Source organism: Dromiciops gliroides, chromosome 1 (genome assembly GCF_019393635.1).
Source record: "Dromiciops gliroides isolate mDroGli1 chromosome 1, mDroGli1.pri, whole genome shotgun sequence".
Classification (NCBI taxonomy): domain Eukaryota; kingdom Metazoa; phylum Chordata; class Mammalia; order Microbiotheria; family Microbiotheriidae; genus Dromiciops; species Dromiciops gliroides.
In genome coordinates, this window is record NC_057861.1 from 722490633 (window position 1) to 722506204 (window position 15572).

General features: G+C 37.2%; 1 pseudogene; it reads left to right on the plus strand.

Annotated features, from left to right (window-relative positions):
* Nucleotides 1–9829: 9829 nt before the first annotated feature.
* On the plus strand, nucleotides 9830–10583 carry LOC122737267 (annotated as a pseudogene).
* Nucleotides 10584–15572: the final 4989 nt, after the last annotated feature.

The window sequence follows — 15572 nt, forward strand, 5'->3', positions numbered from 1 at the left end:
GCATACCAGGTATTCATGTGGAGTTCAGAAAATTAAGAAAAGACCTATCTAGCCTAGAGTTCCAGCCTGGTTTGGTTCTTCCTCAAGTCCTCCACCACGAGCCTACTTTAAACACAAACTCCCCTCAAATTGAGTGTAGGAGCTTTTTATAGGTCTGGAGCAGAGCCGTTCCTTACACACTGCTTCAAGTTGATTGGTTGAGAGTGGTCTCCTGTTGATGTCCCAGTCCACAGCCTCTGAGAACACACAGTACTCATTGTTGGCCATGTGTGGTCTCAATTTAATCAATCTTATCTAGGTTCAACTTCTGAGAACAAAACCCTACTCAGGGCCAGTCAGGTGTGGTCCCAATTTAATCAATCTCAAGTAGGTTCTCAGTCTTTCAGTCTCACCCAGTTCACTCAATTCCAAATTAATCCCCAGTGGGGCTCCTGGGCATCGGCCAGATCCCATTTTTTATCACAATAACCACATTGCAAATCAAACTGAATTTCTCATAAACATTTTAAACTTAATGTGTCTAGGGTTCTATTGTTGTTTCAGACTTTTTGTAACCCCATTTGGGGTTTTCTTGGCAAAGATCCTGGAGTATTTTACTGTTTCCTTCTCAAACTCATTTTACACATTAGGAAAGATAGGAAAACAAGGATAAGTGACTTGCCCAAGGTCACAAAGCTAGTGTCTGAGGTCAGATTTGGAGTCTGGAAGATCAGCCTTCCTGACTCTAAACCATGTACTATATCCATTGTACCACTTAGTTTTCATTCTAATACAGAGCTCTTTAGCTCTTCCCCAAAATCTCTTATCTTCTGAACTATATCATTATTGGGTTTCCATTCACTAGGCTCATAAGTGCAGTGCCATCCTCAGTCCCTTGGTCACAGTCACTCCCTATATGCAATCTCTTCAAAAGTTTTATCATTTTATATCTCTGATATTTATGTCCTTTCTACACCATGTTGCTATCCCTCTTTACCCAACAACTGGACAATTTCAATAAATTTCTAATTGGTTTTCTTGCATCATCTTTACTGGATATAATCCATGTTCTACTCAGCTACCAATGTGCTTTTCCTAAAATGTGAATTTGACTATATTATCCTGCCTCCCTGCCCCATCTCCAATAATCACCAGTGATCTATTACCACTAGGATATGTGTGTGTGTGGATAGATAGATAGATATAGACATAGATATGTAGATAGATATAGATAGATAGATAGATGATAGGTAGATAGATAGATAGATATAGATATGTAGATATAGATAGATAGATATAGATATAGATGTATATGTATATATTTTTTTCTGTTTAGAATTTTATCTTTGAAATTACACATAAAAACAAATTTTGACATCAATTTTTCAAAACTTTGTGTTCCAACTTCTCTTCCTTTCTCCCTTCCCACCCCCCACCCTCAAGAACTCAAGCAATTCAATATAAGGTATACATGCGTAGTCATAGAAAACATTTCCACATTAGCCAAGTTATGAGAGAAAACAGACAAAAAACAAAGTTTGGATTAAGTAACTATCAAAAAATATGCTTCAATCAGTTTCAGATGCCATCAGTTCTTTCTCTATAGCTGTATTGCAACTTTCATAAGTCCTTCAGAGTTATATTGGATCATTACATTACTGAAAATAATCACATCCTTCACAGCAGATCATCTTACAATACTGCTGTTCTTCTGTATATAGGATATTTCACTTTGCTTCAGTTCCTGTAGGTCTTTCCAGGTTTTTCTGATAGCATCCTGTCCATCATAACCTTTATATAGTACCTTAAACTTGACAAAGAATTTTCTTCACAATAGCCCTGCAAAGTAGGTACCATACTTTTTTTTGTTCTTTTTGTGGGGCAATGAGGGTGAAGTGACTTGCCCAAGGTCATATAGCTAGTAAGTGTCAAGTGTCTGAGGCTGGATTTTAACTGAGGTCCTCCTGAATCCAGGGCTGGTACTTTATCCACTGTGCCACTTAGCTGCCCCAGTACCATACTTTTTGCCATTATAATCAGTCATCATAACTATTTCCCCCCATCATATTCCCTTCCAAGATATTTAGACTATTTTCTATATCCTTTTACCCTATTCTTCCTTAGAAGTGTTTTGCTTCTGACTGCCCCTTCCCCTGCTCTGCCCTCCCTTCTTTCAGACTTCATTCCTTATCCTCTCCCCTCCTACTTTCCTGCTGGGTTAGATTGATTACTCCTTCCAATTGGGTGTGTATGTTATTCCCTCCTTGAGCCAACTCTGATGAGATTAATGTCTTTGAGCTAATTCTGTGTTCTAAATTTTCTTCCTCCCTCCCTCCTCAACTCTCCCTAGGAAATCAACTATTTCAATATAACTTATACATATGCAGTAATGCAGAATATCATCACCTTCCTCAAGAATGTTTTGCTTTTTACCACTCCCTCCCCCAATCTTCCCTTCCTTCTTTCCCCTCTCTACCCACCCCTTATCACCTTCAAATCCTACTTTCCCTCAGGAAAAAATATATTATTATACCCACTAGAGTATGTATGTTATTCCCTCTTTGAGCCAATTCTGATGAGATAAAGGTTCACTCACTCCCCCACTCCTTCCCCCTCTTCCCCTCCCCTCCACAAGCTTTTTCTTGTTTCTTTTATGTGAGCTACTTTTCCCCAATCTACCCCTCCCTTTCCCTTTCTTCCTGTGAATTTCTCTTACCCCTTAACTTTATTTTAAAGATGTCACCATGGGTCAGCTAGATGGCACAGTGGACAAAGCACCAACCCTGGACCCAGGAGGCCCTAAGCCCAGATGCGGCCCCAGACATAAGCCACACCACCCTGCCTGCCCCACAAAAAACAAGGATAAAGAAAAAATAAGTGCTTTAGAGATATCATCCCTTCATATTCAGTTCAGATCTGTGTCCTGTCTACATGCATTCCTTTCAGCTACTCTAATACTGAGAAAGTTCTTATGAGTTAGAAGTATTATCTTCCCTTTTAGGAATGTAACAATTTAATCTTTCAATATCCCACACAATGTCTTTTTCCTGTTTACCTTTCTACTCTAGGGCCCTGTATTTGGAAGTCAAATTTTCTATTCAGTTCAGGTCTTTTCATCACAAATGCCTGAAATTCCTGTTTTTTCTTTGAAGTCCAATTCCCCGCCCCCTGAAAAATTATAATCAGTTTTGCTGGGTAGGTGATTTTTGGCTGTAGTCCCAGTCCCTTTGCCCTCTTCAATATCATATCCCATGGCCTCTAGTCCTTTAATGTAGATGTGACTAGGTATTGTTTTATTCTTACTGTAGCTCCACAGTATTTGAATTCCTTTGTTTCTAACTGGATGCAACATTTTCTTCTTGACCTGGAAACTCTGGAATTTGACTAAAGTATTCCTTTACATTTTCATTTTGGGATCTCTTTGAGGAGGTAATCAGTGGATTCTTTCAAATTCTATTTCACCTTCTGTTTCTAGAATATCAGGTCAATTTTCCCTGACAATTTTTTGCATGATGCTGTCCAAACTCTTATTTTGGTCATGGTTTTCAGTTAGTCCAGTGATTTTCAAATTATCTCTCCTAGATCTGTTTTTCCAAGGAGATGTTTCATATTGCCCTCTATTTTTTTATTCATTTGGATTCACTTTTCTGTGTCTTGGTTTCTCATAAAATAACTAGCTTCCATTTATTCAATCCTAATTCTTAGGCAGTTATTTTCTTCTGAGAGCTTTTGTATCTCTTTTTCCATTTGGCTTTTCAAGCTGTTGACTTTTTTCTCATAACTCTTGCATCACTCTTAGTTCTCTTTCCATTCTTTCCTTGACCTCTCTAAATCTTCCTTTTATCTCCCTCTATTTTCTCTTCAAAGTCCCTTTTGAGCATTTCCATGTCCTGAGGCCAATTCATATTTTTCTTGGAAGCTTTGGATCTAGTGGCCCTGAGGTTTCTATCCTCTTCTGAGGGTCCACCTCAATATTCCTTGTCACTAAAGAAACTTTCTATAATTCTCAACTTTCTTTGCTTACTCATTATGCCAACTTTTTCTTGACTTTTAACTCCCTCTTACAGTGGGTCCCTACTTCCAAGCACTATTGTCCCAAGCTTCAGAGGGTCCCAGGTTTTGGATGGGTTTTTTCTCTCACCTGGCTTGTTCTCTGGTCTGAAGATAACATCAAGCCAACTGGCTAATTAACCAGCAAGCAAAACTTTGTATGCTTTGTCTTCTAGCTCTGATGAGCCTGTGCCCCTTCCCCACCTGGGCCTCCTGCTGATCAACATTTCTTCCTCTTTCCCCACTGGGTTGGGATAGCCAAATTCCTCCTTGGAACTTACAGATATGCTTCTATTTCCCCCTGCCCCTGGCCAACCTTTCAGCCCTCTCACCCAACTGTAAGTTTAGTTCCAGAAGACTCAGTTGCTTCAGCTGATTTGGAGGCTCAGTTTTAAGTTTCTCTGGCACAGCCTGCCTGTGGACTGTGTCAGCAGTTGAGGGGTTGAACTCTTCTTACAGCCCAGCACAGCCCCCTGTAAGCTGTCTTTAACTAGAAAATGATCTCAGCCTGTCTTTTTGTGGGTTTTGCTACTGCAGGGGTTGTTTTATGGCCATTTTGGGGGGTAATTGTGTCAGGAGCTCTGCATGTTTAATGTCTTTCCTCTGCCATCTTGACTCCACCCCTTCCATTAGGGTAATTTTTAAAAAGTTATCTTCTTATTATACAAACTGCTTCACAACCTGCCCTCTTAATATCTTTCCATTTCTCTCACACTATGCTCTCCTCCAAATAATCTATAATCCAGCCACACTAGACTTATTTCTGAATTTGTACATGAGACTCCATTTTCTGACTATAACTTTTACCTGGTCCGTAGACATTTCTGGTCTAGGAATGTAGTCTTCTCACCTTCACCAATTGGCTCTCTTTCTGCCTTTCAAATCACAAGGCCTTTCTACGGTCTCCCCACTCCCTTTAGTCTCTAATTTCTGAGATCACTTTCTAATTATATTGTGTATATTTTCATGGATTTTCTGCATGTAGTCTCTACTACTTGAATTTTATTTCCTTGAGTTGTCTTTTTAACCTATGTTTTTGTCTTTCTTTTTACTACTAGAAGTCAGCATGATGGTGCCTTTGTGAGTGAGATTTTCCCCATCCCTTAGTTATAAGAGATTTACTATAGTTTTAAGTGCTTTAATTAAAATAATATTCAATATATTAACAAAAAAATAATTGTGATTCATATAGATTGCATAAGGTTAGTAGGTCAAGTCCTTTTTCCATGTTTCTCAATTTTCCTATGACATAGTGTAGTAGATCTTGTGATATCCGCCCTAGGAAATGTCACAGGGTCTGTAGGTGGTCAGTAATACTGTTCACGCCGCTTTACACTGGCCTACTGTTCATGCTGCTTTACACTGGCCTAACAATGATCCACCCTATTGATATCATAGTGCTGATCCCTTGTTATTACTCAAGACTATGTCCTAATTTTTGATAATGCCCCCCCCCCCCGGGGTATATAAACCTATGTAGTTTGTACTTCTGGGTCTTTCAGGCCCAAAGCCTGGATGACCGGTTTTGTTGAGGGACGAGCTCTCTCTCAATAAACCCATTTGCTTCAGCCTGGAAACTTTGTTATTTTCATTTTTCTGTCGGACTTAAAATTTTTTCGCGACACCTTACATATAGTAAATCTTTAATAAATGTTTGCTGATTGGCTGACTGACATACTGCAATGATCTACTTTTCTTTCATTTTCTGTGTATGTATTTATGTAACATGATGTTGGAAATCACTGCCTCCTGGTATCTGTGTGTATCTATGTTTCAGTTGTTATATTTACCACAAGGCTAAACTCAGTGGACCTTGACAAAGGGAGTTATTCTGTTCCTGGATTCCTTCTTCCATATATTATCAATAAAGAAATTCTCTCTCTTGTGAGAAATATGAATAGAATGGTCTTTGTTCCTTCGGCCACACAAGGAGAAATGACAAAGAGCCACAAATTTGGCAGTTACCTCTCATGGTATGCCAAGGCAAGCCTGAGTCTGGGATTGGAGCTGTTTCATCTCTATTTGTGTGTTGTTGTTTTTTTGTCTGATTTTAATTGACCAAACATTTTATCAAAATGCAATGTTCTTAACATCTCAAAATAGTATTTTAAATAAAAAAACAACATGGAATAGCAAAGGAAAAATTATATTGAAATATAGTTATAAGCACATGTAAATAAATACATATATTAATATACATATGCATATGCATTATATATTTATATATATATTTATATATACACACGTAAATAACGAGAAGTAAGCAGTCACTAACCTAGTGATAGTCCTTATTAACTCACATCTCAGAATTTTAAAATTATCTTCTCATTGGTCTCCCTATTTCTTTCTTCAATATGTCCTCCACTTAAATACCAAAAATATATAAAGGACCCATTTAGATTTCAGGTGAATTTGTGAGTTAAAAAGGAAACAGAAGTCTGAGGATCGTTGTCTGGAGACAGGGAAAGTTTCCCATTGGAAAAAAATAACCACAAAGAGGAGAGGCCCAAAATTTCATCTATATGGTCAAAAGCTAGACTTTTTTTTAAGAAGATGACAAGCCAAGATGTCATCTGACAATTGAATTGAGTAGATTTTGGTGCCACCATCCCTAGGGCCTATAAGTTATTATTATAAGAGTAGTAATCTGATGAGTATAAGAAATAACCTAGATATGAACTGTGAGCTTCTTCATTACCTCTGTGATTTAAAAAAAAATCAAGAGGGCTGCCAATATGTTGGGTGGATGACCTGTAGTGAACTTATTAAGTAACAGAAACAAGAGCCACATAAGATTCACATATATGGATAGGTGGTAAAAATGTATTGTTGAAGAAAATATCCACTATGAGTAGCTCACAGATATATTTTAATGTAGTTTAAAAAGCAAAAAGTAAAAATTCTGACTAGTTAGTGTTTACATATAGGACAATAAATGCATTTAGAAAATCAACATTGACATTTGTTTACAGGGCTCATTTAGGAAAAATGTTTTTGTTTTTAAAACAAAATTGGTAATAATTGTACCAGAAAAGAAAAATAAAAAAATATGTTCTTTCTTTTTCTTTAATATTCAATTTTCATTAAAGCTTTATACATGTCACTATAAACAATTCAAAGACTACATTGGAGTCTACTTATATGACGAGATATAGAAGTGAAGGTAAATAAAGGACATGGAAAGAAAGCAGAGATGTGGAGACCCTGGTACATTTATTATCAAACAACACATGTTAACTATTATGAAAACAATTTTGCAAAGTGATTCTAATAGAGTAATCTTCCCACTGCTTTACATCCTTCTCTTGCAGATCCATCTGGGTCCACTGGCAAGATACATATCAGAAAGACTAGAGATGGCCCTAGATTCTTTTATGGCAATTGGGGTTAAGTGACTTAACCAGGGTCACAGAGCCAGTAAGTATCTGAGGTGAGATTTAAACTCATGCCCTCCCAATTTCATGGCCAGTGCTCTAACCACTGTGCTGCCACCTACCTCTCCCTAAAGGATTAATTGGAAATAATAAAAAAGACCCAAGAATTTAGAGGTTGGGTAAGTCTTCCTGTAGAAGATGGGATTTTATCTGACTTGAATGAAACCAGGGAAATCAAAAGGAAGAGAAAAGGAGAGAAGGAATTCCAGACATGGGGAACAGATGGACAGAGAGAATGCTTGAAGTTAAAAGATGGAGTTTCTTTTTTTTTTAATTTGGTGGGGCAATGGGGGTTAAGTGACTTGCCCAGGTTCACACAGCTTGTTAGTGTCAACTGTCTGAGGCCAGATTTGAACTCAGGCACTCCTGAATCCAGGGCCAGTGCTTTATCCCCTGTGCCACCTAGCCGGCCCCAAAGATGGAGTTTCTAATTGGAAGCATAAGCATGGAGGCCAGTGTCAATGGATGAAAGTGTTAACCACTGTTAACGCTTCTGTTTGCATCTGATGAAACCTCTTATTCGATTTCTGGATATCCCAAACTCACACGGTCACATGGACACTACTGTCCAAGAATACCAATTTATTTATCATCAGAAAAGAATAAACATAGAGATGGAAGTCTTCAAGTGCCCAGACCTGACATGGATAGAAGGGAGGAAAGAGTGTCTGCCTCTCTCCCATTAACTCTCAAGACTATGGCTATATAAACAGTTTCTTGATACCTCAAGGGAAAAGTTTTGAAAGGTCTCAGCAATCTCTCAATCAATCAACTTTGATTAAGTGTTTACTATATGCTACACACTGTGCTAAGCACTGTAGATACAAAAAGAGGCAAAAGATAGTTCCTGCCCTGAAGTAATTTACAGCCTAATGGTTGCAACACTGCAAAAAATGTCCACAAAAGAAACTGTATAAAGGATAAATATGAAATAATTAACAGAGGAAAAGAATTAAGGGATTCTGGAGTTTCCTGTAGAATGGGGGATTTTAGTTGGGAATTAAAGGAAGCCAGAAAGGTCAGTAATTGGAGCAGAAGAGGGAGTACATTCCAGCTATGGGGGCATGCAGAAAGAATGTCCTGGGCTGAGAGATGGAGTGTCTTGTTAGTGGAAAAACCAGGAGGCCAGTGTCACTGGATCTAAGAGTATATGTCAGGGAGAAAGATGTAAGTAACCAGTTATTCTTACTCCAAGCCAATTAACAGTTTTGGGGTTCTTGTTGGGGGGTTTTTGCATGTGTTTATTTTGGTTTTTTTGTTGGTTTGTTTATTTGTTTGCTTATTTGCTTGCTTCTTTGTTCCTTTTTTTGTCATGGGAAAAGCCCCTGAATCATCTAAGGGGTCTCTTGGAATGAAATATTGGGGAATTCATCTGTGCATGCTTCAAGGACAAGTCCTCATAGACCTATCTATCCACATCAAATACTAAATGGAGTAGGTGTAGCAGAGAAATTTAGGTAAGCAAGAAGATAGGGATGTAGAAGACATAGTTTTTGTTAGAAAATGTATGTCATTTTAAGGCAGTATTCCATATGGCTTAAATCATACTATTCTCCATATAAAGATTCACAATTAGGTTTCTTTTAATTTTTTGTTAAGTTTATTTTAATAATCATAGGTTTTAGTAATTATGAGTATAAAATTCATTGTTGCCACATGATAATTTCTCTTACTTTATTATTAATAACATTAACCACAAGAGGCAGCATGGTATATTTGATACAAGGCTGTATTAAAATTCAGGTAGATCTGGTTAAAAGTTTTGTCTCTGAACATATTTAAAAATTCCTATCAGGCCATTATCTTTAGGATTTGGATGAAATACTCATGTTATTCTCTATTTCCTTTAACATTTAATTGTGATTTGAAATTATATTGAATGAACATAAGAATATTAATGAACATTGTTTTCTAAAACAGGATAATACTCAAAAGGTTTCAGAGGCTTTCTTTCTGTCTATATGTGTGTGTGTATAAACATAGAAAGCTTCTGAAAAGTATATATATATAAATACATATATCTTTATACTTATAAATGTTTCAGAAATAAAAACGAAAATAATATATGTATATTTATGCATACATACATATGTGTTTATGTATGTATATGTTATGATAAATGCATGGTTGTTTATTATTATTACAAATTAATATATTATAGCAATGATTTAAAACATATCTGGCAATGAGCTGATTTCTTTTATCTCTCTTAAAAATACTTCCAGCTGGAAGTCAAAAAGAAAAAGAGGGGAGGAGGGGAGGTCAAGGCCTGGGTCTAGTGGTTAGAGTCAGATGGTGGAGTCCCAAGCCACATCCACCTTAGAAGCATCAGGAGCAAAGGGTATCAGGTTGATCTCAGGGGACTAATGGAGGCAGAAACCAAAACTCTTCCACTGGAGAATGAATGCATCTATCCTTTTAGATGGTTTCCTAAAAGAGCGGTATGGCTATAGACTGACAACCTGACCCCAAGACCACAGAATACCACCTCCTCAACCTCCTTAAGAAATTTGGAAAAGTAAAGCAATTTGTCTTTCTTTTCCACAAATCCAGTGCTTTGGAAAGACACCCCTGAGAATACTGTTTTGTTAACTTTAAAAACAAACAGGAAAGGGACAGCTAGGTGGTGCAGTGGATAGAGCACTGGCCCTGGATTCAGGAGTACCTGAGTTCGAATCTGACCTCAGACACTTGACACTTACTAGCTGTGTGACCATGGGCAAGTCACTTAGCCCCCATAGCCCTTCAGAAAAACAAACAAAACAAAATAAAATAAAATAAAATAAAAAACAGGAAGCAGATCAAGTGATTTCGTGTCTTAGTGAAAATCTAGCCCTGTCTAAGCTGGTGGTATGGTGGGCAAATTCCCATGTCGAGAGATATGGTCATAACAAAAATGAAAAACATCCTTCCAATCAGTCTTGAGCCATCATCTAGCAATGAATCCACTCAGTTCAACTTAAGCGTCTCTGCAAAGATAAAAGCAGTTAAAGCCAAGCTAAAAATTATGGCCTAAACCCCTGATACTGAATACTCAGAAGCTGCTGTGTATTCCTACTTTAAACCACCAGATTAAATAAAAGGACAAGTCCTTACTCCAGAACTACTTGGAAGTCCTGAAGATGGTGGTAGGGAAGAGATGTAGCAACAAAGAAAACTGCTTCATACACCTAAAAGTCTTTGCCTTTGTACAGTATAGATTTAAATGATACCATCCAAGAGCACAATCATGTTAGAGTTTTGTAACATGACATTTTAAAATTTTCTTATGGTGATTCCTTGCCTGAAGTATGAATAAAATTGAACACTGTCCAGAATAAATTGGACGGTATCCAGAGCTCTAACTTTGCAGAGTGATATTCTAGTTGAATGGGTTGTTTTGAATTTTGTGAGTCCAAAAATTTTATTTAACATACCAGACAAAGAGAACTGACTTTTAAAGGAGAAAATGGAATGGGGCAGGAAAATGTGTATTCTGCATTGCCTAAATGCTTTCAACACCTAAGGGTATTAGCAGAGACAGGTGCTAGAAGGTGACTAGGGACCACTTTCATGGTTCTATTTTCTAATATGTTCAAAGATGTCCCTAGAGTTTTACATTATGGTAATGCCTGAGATAAGAAATGAAAAAGAAAAGTTACTTTTGGAAAGAGAGCAGGTCCTTAATCTGTTTAAGCATTCCTTTTTCATGCATTATACCTTATCTGAAAACTATTTTAAAGGAGATAAATCTATGGAGGCCATTGCTGTCTTTTCAGCAAAACAATAATTTGGGTATGAAAAACTTTTTCTATGCTGGGGATGCATCTTTTTAAAAATAGCATTCAGGAAGATGAACTAGTGAAATTTTAAGAGCATTAATGTGAAACTTTTGGGAGTTAGAAGTATGCCAACATACATTATACCACGGGAATGCCTTCTGCACAACTACATTTTGGCTACCTTTATGAGCAATTGCATGACATTCCTCTTTTAGCAAACATGAAGGCCAAGATAGCCCTTGTCAAACACCTTCTCTCCTAATCTGTCTCTTTTACACAATTCAGTAGCAGAGATTGAGCTGTGTTGGGGGGTGGGAGGGTTGGGATAGGGAAAGAGAAAAAAGTAGGAGTACTTAGTCTATATAATACATATTACGGTCAATGGTCTAGCAATTTAGGGATTGTTTTATAAGATCTATATAACTGTTAAAATTTACTATACTGGTCTGAATAAACTGTACTTTTCCCTCCAAATCTAGAGTGCAGCCAGGGTTTTTTGTTTGTTTAGAAGAAATTTCTTTTTTAAGAAGGCAGCCTATATTCTGGGGGAAAAACTCTTATTTCCATACATAGAATGTACTTTCTTGTTTTCTACTTTATTCAGCTTTGAAAGTCATAAAAGATAAAAAGATGAGTAAACATGAAGGCAATGGGGATGATATTTCTGCCAGAACGATCTTAGTTATTTAGGGTAAATTGTGGCTAAGTATTTTATTGGGTAGCTTGTTCACTCCTCTAAATCACTGATTTATTCTGGATGACACCTAAGCTTATGGTCAAGTGGATCTCCAAATTTATTTCTAATAAAACATGCTCTTTCTCTAAAGCAAAACACGCTTTCCAAAATTATATATTCATTGAATATAAAAAATGAAGTTTCTTGGCAATTTCACTGCACCATGGTATAGTTTCAGGAATATAGGATTTAGTAAACAAAACAAAACAAAACAAAAAAACCTCATGCAATAGCCTTTTGTTTGTTTTCTTCCTGGTTAAGTGTTTCTCTTGACACTGAGTTTTTAGATAGCACATATTGGCAATTAAGTGAAAACTTCCCTTTGGTTCAAGTAGTATCCCCTCCTATTCATAAGAGAGGCAATGGTTTGCCTGATCATTTTCTTGTGGGTGGTTTCCCCAGGAGTTTTGGGATGGAGTAGTATTGATGTAGTGCAAACAGGCCTTCTAGTTTTAATAGAAAATTTTGAGAATATTTCAGTTTGACAGAGCTGTTTCCTTTAGAAACAAGAGTTATTTTTTTTCTATTGAAGCCCTCATTGCCCCACAAAAAAACAAAACTAAACCAAAAAATATATTTCTATTGAAGGCAACATTGTGATTTATAGCAACTTGTATTTCCCAATATGAATAAATGCAAGGAAATTTTTTAAAAGATACATTCAACATTTTTCATGCTCTTTTCTCATTGGTATAGATAACTAAAATCATTAAATTAATATGGAATATCATGTTTAGTAACATTTATGAGGAAGTCTGGCCTAGAAAGAATATTCCAAAATTAGAAAATGCCAGTGAACATTATTGGCTACTATAGTTTGTCATTTGAGTGGCAGCATGGGCTACTGGAGAGAGTAATGATTCAGGAGACTTGTCCTAAAATCCCACCAAAGATGCTCATTAGCATTTTGGTCATGGGAAAAATACCCCTTTTTTAAACTTATAAAATAGGTGGATAATATTTGTTTCACCAGCCTTACATGGTTACTATGAGCAAATCAATTTGAGCATTTAAAGTGGTCTATTTTACATGAGATTTATATTAATTTGAAGTTTCAGTTGAAATTAGCCATTTCTTAACACTTATGACTTCAAAGAACAAATATAGAGCCTTCTTTGCCAGTCAAAGCTTTGCATAACCTGTGCCCTTCCTACTATTTTCAATATTCTTAAACTTTATTCCCTATCACTTACTCTGTAATCCAGCAAACCTGCTCTACTTAACAGTTCCTTAGAAAATATGCCCACCTCAAATTTATAGACTGTTGCCCATGCATGGAACTCTTTTTCCTCTTACTTTTACTCCCTGGTTTGTTTTTCTTTCAAGACTTGACTGAAAGGCCACTTTCTGTAGAAAGTGGCTGCCAAAAGAAAAAAAAAAAGGAAGAACAAAGAAAAACACAAACAAAAAAGAATGAAGGACAACTACCAAAAAATAAGTCATCAATGAAGAATACAAAGAGGAGGTCATATGAGAAAATAATGGGATTTGGCAGATACTCAAAGGCCCCACTGGAGATTAATCTAAACTGATTGAATTAATCGAGAGTGATTGACTTTGCTGATTATCCTACTTAATGTTAATTAGATTATAACCACCCCTAACTGGCCCTTAAGAAGGTATTGATCTCAGAAGCTAAGGACTTTGAACTCAACTCAAGACCACCTTCAAGTCCAGTAAACCAATTGATTTGGATGATGTTAACTAATCAGCTTGAAGAAGTATGTAAGGAATGCCTCTGCTCTGGATCTATAAAAAAACTTCCACACTCAGCTTGCAGGAGGAATTCATTGTTGAAGCAGGCTCCAGGCAGAGGACTGGAAGAATCAGACCATGCTGCAACTCTAGGCTAAATAGGCCTTTTCTTACCTTTCTGAACTCCACATGTTCTCTTTTTACTAATACCTGGTATGCTTTAATACATGTTTAATGCCCAAAGACTGGTGCTAAAGCTTCTAATTTAAGGCAACCATACATTTAGATTTTAAACATCACATGTGGTCACCATGAAGTGGAGTCTTGAACCTGTGTAATTTAAGATTCTAAATGTGGATTCTAATGTGTTCCCCCAGTTTGGGGGAAACTGACTAAAAATCACTGATAAAACGAGTTTAGGTTTTTAAGGGTTTATTGGAAAATAGAAAGAAAAAGATTGAGAACAGAATTCTAACAGTCTGGCATTCCTATCTTTCCTCAAATCTCCTGTGAAGTCCTCTGCCGCCACCACCATCAAGTCCGGAAGCCAAAAAAGGCCCGCGCTCTCTGCGCAGGCTCCCTTTCCTCCTTCCTGTCTCCTCCCAGACCATAGGAGGCTCCTCCAGTTGATTGGCTGGTAGACTTGATAGACAGCACCCATGAGCAAGCGTCATTTCCTGACGCCAAGGAAAAGCCACAATGCCTCTGAGGCATTTTCCTCATGGTGGAGCTCTCCACAGCAAGTCTCCAGTAGGTGGCGTCATTCCAATCATTACAAACCCTTCAACCTTCTGATCTTCACGTTGGGTAAGAAATTTTATGTTCATAAGTTTCTCCTATATTCATTGATTTTATGTGCCTGTCTCTTTAAATTTTCACTTGGATTTCTTCTACTTAATAAGTACTTAAGTACCTTCTAATCACTTCCTAAGTATCCCTTTTCTAACTTTAGCTTGGCTAATTAGACAAGCAGGGGAAAAGGTCACATTGACCCTTGGTCAGTTTGAAGTTAATGAATATTTTTTATTCCTATTCTTATTTTTAATGGGCTTTTTTATGTGATATAGAAAATTCTGCATGTCATGGAGGAGATTAGAATGAGTATTATTCCCAGGATTCCCCATTGGGAAAGTTACTCATGGATTTGGATAAGGGAAAACTTAGAGCAAAAACAAATATGACCAGGGGAAAGTTTATTGATCTGTGTTTTATGTGGCATAGTGCATTATAGAAAGAATGGCCCAAACATGGGTCATTTAATCCCCAAATATTGAGGCATTTGCAAAGATCCTATGCCAATGTTCATCTGAACATTCACTTGTTTGGAAAATCTGGTTCAGAGCAAGCCAGGGTTATGATACTGGGGATATAGGACAAGGAGGGTCCAGGCCCCAGGTTAAATCTGAGCATGTTTCTTAGATTGAAATGCCAAATGACCCAACTCAATCCAAGTCCAAACTTAAATGCAAGGCCTCTCAGAACAAAATGCCATATAATCCAATTCAATCCAAGTCCAAGCTTAAATGCAAGGCCTCTCAGACTGAAATGCCCAATGACCCAACTCAATCCAAGCCTGAGCTTGAATGCAAGGCCTCTCAGACTGAAAAGCAAAATGACCTAACTCCTATTCCCTCTCCTTCTATTTCCTCCATGCCAACCAAACAAATAAATAAGAAAAGAAATGATTCACCTCTGGAAGAGGCAGAGAAGATCAAATATTTTTCCCTTCATGAGATCCTCATTTATGGTCAAAAAGGTACTATAGGAAAGCTCATACAATACACACCTTTTGTGCCCAAAGATTTGATTTCATGGAAACAAAATATTCCTAAATTTGATGAGAATCCCACGGAAGTTATCAGCCGGTTTAGGGCAAGTTTATGGGGATATCAGCCAACTTGGAATGATGTTACTGAT